Genomic DNA, 4,479 nt, shown 5'->3' with positions numbered 1-4,479 from the left:
CGGAGAGGGAGACGGAGAGGGAGACGGAGAGGGAGACGGAGAGGGAAAAGAAAAAAGAAAAAGGCCAAGAGGACAAAGTCAAGTCAGCAAGTCTTCAGAGGAACGCAGCAGACGGGGATAAACACTGCAAACACTGGGCATCTCCTGCACAATAGTTCCCTAGTCTTCTGTATGGAAAACTGGGCTGGCTAGTCCCTAAAGGGAAATCTTTACATTGATAGCGGGATTACACATAATACAGTCCTCTCAGGTGTCCCTCTACAAAATGAGCACCATAGCAAACCATTATTATGGTAACCGAACAATTTGGAGTAATTTTCTATATCAAGATAAATCAATTGCTTAAAAGGGACAACCCAGAATGTGGGAAATAAGAGGAGCAGGGCAATAAAAAAACACTGCAGAACTATTTTAAATGTTATCTTTGACATTCTTTCTATGCATTATTGAACTGTAAGGTGTGGTGAAGGATAACTACAATAAATCAAAAAATCAGCCGGGCGTGGTAGCACATGCCTGTAATTCCGGCTACTCGGAAGGCTGAGGCGGAAGGATCGTCGGAGCCCCGCAGGTCGAGGCTGCGGTGGCCCGGAGCGGCCACTGCACTCCAGTCTGGGCAACAGAGTGAGATTCCAACTCAAAAAAAAAATAAAAAAAATAAAAAAATAAATAGATGAAGTTTCCTTATAAATATTCCAGTTAACAAATGATTGGATTTCTGACAGAAAGAGAATATGGAATACATAGATTGATGGATCAACTGATCAAGGATTCAAGACAATTTCAAGCATTCTAAGTTTAGATCCTAATTTGGAAAAACTTGTTAAGAAATTAAGCTATTGTCGAAATTTAACTGCACAATTTGATGCTAAAATTTAATTTTGTATGGTGTGATAAGTATACTGTTCTTATATTGTTTATTTACAAATGAATTGATGTCTAAGATTTGAAGACAATCTGGGGAAATTGAGGCAATGAGAATATAGATGAAATAAGAATGCTTATACACAGATAGTTTTGGAAGCTGGGTAATGAGTAAATAGGGGAATCCTACAATTCTTCTGCACTTGTATATGCCTGCAATTTTTTATATATTAAAAAATGTAGGCTGGGTGCAGTGGCTTAAGCCTGTAATCCCAGCACTTTGGGAGGCTGAGGGGAGGGGATTGCCTGAGACCATGAGTTGGAGACCAGCCTGGGCAACTTGGTGAGACCTCATTCCTACAATGTATCAAAAAATTAGCAGGGCATGGTAGTGCACACCTGTAGCTCTGGCTACTTAGAAGGCTGAGGTGGAAGGATCGCCTGAACCCAGCAGGATGGCACTGGGGTGGCCATGGGCATGCCACTGCACTCCAGCCTGGGTGATGGAGTGAGACTCCAATTCAAAAAAAAAAAGTAGAACCATTTGTAGTGTATAAGTGTGATGACTGGGTGTTCACGCACATGTGTGAAATTGTGCCATCCCCAAACCTTGTTACAACATCGGCACGTTACCCATCTTATGATGAAAAAGAAAAAAAAGGAGTAAAAATGACTTTTAACTTAAATGTGCTTAATCATCAAAGATGCTATCTAATATATTCATTTGTGGTCATTTCTGTGCAAAAGTCGGGAAGGATTACTACACACCCTAGCAAGATGAATGTCAGAATCTCTGATTATTTGCCTTTGAAATGACATAAAGATTTAAAAAGAAATAATTACTTTCTTTTGTAAATTAGTGAAATAAAAAGTTTAAGTTTCTAACATAGTCCAAATGTTATATTAAAAAATCTGCTTATATACAATTTTACCAAATTTTCAAATCAGAGTAATATACACTTAATACCCAAAATCTAACATTACTGCATGTTCTATTAAAGGAAGACAAATGTGATTAATGATTAGGTTTGTGAGATGGTATATTTCAGTCCAGAAATATGAAGATTAAAACTAGAACTAGTCTGATACTCGAAATTATTTCTAACTACACAGAAAAGATGCAGAATGTAGGGTTTGCTTTTAGTTTATTAATTTATTTTGCAGGAATCTTTGACTTTCCGAATATGTACTGTTTTGGAGGTACGATGCATGCATAGCCTTTTAAAATGCCTTTGTACAATTTCATCTCAAAATAATTTCATTCACAGCATACACAAAAATCTAAAGGAGTTATGGCATTTACAAGATTTAATAAGTTCTTGCTGCTTTAATGAAGAAACTGATCAATTCTTTTACAGTAGGGAAAGAAACATGTACATTGAGCATCATTATAAATAAGAATTCAGAATTGTTCAGTCTCAAAGCAACTTTTCATGGCTTTAGAAATTAAAATTGAGTCATCATTCTATTAATCTCTGAATGCCCAAGCCATGCAAAATCTACTTGTATTAAGTATTTGGGGTGCAAATAATACAGAAAAAAAAAGTCTGGTGAATGTGAAAATGTCATCAGAATTAACTTTCACAATAGGAAAATACGGTTAATTCTTTCAAAAAGATACAGTAGTGGTGCAACACAGACAGTGTCCAATTTATTCTGATTTTTTAAAAGGAACATTTCATTTGTCATTTTTCTTTCTCTACAAATATACAGACACACACTGTAACATGGACTCATTCAAGATCTAACAATTGTACAATATCAAAATAATTCCATTTTTAACTATAAGGGGACATCTTCACATTCCAGGATACATCACTGATATTTTTAAAGGACAATTTTTCTATGCCTTATATTCTTGCTTTCTGTTTATACTGTCAGAAAAACATTACAATTACCTTTTAAAAGACTATATAAAATTGAGTTGCCACAGAACGTTGGATGTGAACCCTGGATAACTGTGACAAAGCAATGACAAAATTTAAGGAAACAATGATTTCTTTTAATAATTAAAAAGTACTAAAATTGAGACCAGCTCCTTAAAACTTAAACTGCTTATCACACTTCCCATTTCTTCCAGGGAAATAAACAAATTAGCAACACTTTCCCCACCATCCTTAATCTGCTCTAAAACTACATTTTTACAACGCATTTCTTTGTTTCTTTAAAACCCCCTGCCTCTACTCTCTCCCAAACAAGGTCAATATCAATTCAAAACAATTTACAATGCTTAGAAAGTTTCTGGCTCCTCTATTATCGCTTGAAACTTTTAAGAACTACTCTAAACTTTAAGGGGCAATGTACTTTAACAGAATGGCAAACGTGCTTTCTAAAAACCCAGCTTACAAAACACTGAAATAATGTAAAATGTATAGTCAGGCCTATATGTTACCAGATACATCAAACTAGTCATATTTTTAGAAAGAATAACCTCTTACAAAAAACAAGAAGTGCACTAGCTGATCCAAAGAGCACAGGCACCTCAGCAGCCAGGCATCTTTCAATTTACATCCTACCACTTATGTGCCAATTATCTGTACATACCAACCTGACTAGGAGATCCTTTTAAAAAGGCACCTTGAAAATTGGGTGAGTTCCTGTTCAAACTGGTCCTAGGCAAAAAGAAGTCTATATATGGGACACAGTTAAATATATCAAATTTATCAGTGTCAAGTCATTTTGCCTATTTTAAAAACCGAGTATAGCCTATGTTGACGTATGAAACTTGTGCACAATTAAACATTAACATGTACAAAACTTCCTTAAAATCACTCTGATATCTCATACTCCACCCTCTACACCTATCAAATAGACTTGTTTCTCTTCTTTCCTGGCAGGTGAAAACAATGATTGACTAGATATATCACCAAAGGACTGAAACCATGCATCTACTGTATGATAGCAGCTTATTAACCTTGATGTATTTTCATGCAATAGTTTTAATGTCATCTACATGGTTTTAAGAAAGCATCAGACTGTTTTCAGACATGCTACTTTCATTCTCAACTGACAACTGCCAAGTTAATTGCTGCCACTTCAGCATATCACTATGAATACTGGTAAACCTTTTAGCTAGAACACCAAGCAGTATATATTTTTCCCCTAAATTATAACTTACAACCAAGAGGGTTGACCATCACTAAAGAGATATGAAACCATACAAAGGCAAAGGCAAATTACAGAACAGTAGGACGGCTAGACTGTTATAAGAAACTGACAAAGACCAGTGTTACAAAAGCCTTTACAGAACGCTGTTTTCAGGACCATGCTTTTAAGTCCATCTGCTTTCTCACCATTATTTTCACAGTTTTGCCACAGTTGTTGTATGAGAGATGTTTTATCAGTGTAATTACATAACCACACTTACTTTAGGAGATGTGTGGATATATTTGGGGGAATTTTTCACATATGAAAAGATGTTTTCAAAGCTGTAGGCAGAGTGTGAAATTATGATTTTGATGGAAAACTATGATGAGTTATTACGCCTTTGGTTTCATATGCTGTTAAGAGCAGCTTGTTTTTCCAGGTCTGTCAGAGATTACTGCTCTATGAGAACACAATGACAACATGGAGGGTGAGGGTGAGGGTGAGGGTGAGGGTGAGGGTGAGGGTGTG

This window comes from Carlito syrichta, unplaced genomic scaffold, assembly GCF_000164805.1.
Source record: "Carlito syrichta isolate Samal-C Ts95f unplaced genomic scaffold, Tarsius_syrichta-2.0.1 Scaffold303667, whole genome shotgun sequence".
Taxonomy (NCBI): domain Eukaryota; kingdom Metazoa; phylum Chordata; class Mammalia; order Primates; family Tarsiidae; genus Carlito; species Carlito syrichta.
Note: the sequence above shows the minus strand (reverse complement) of the source record.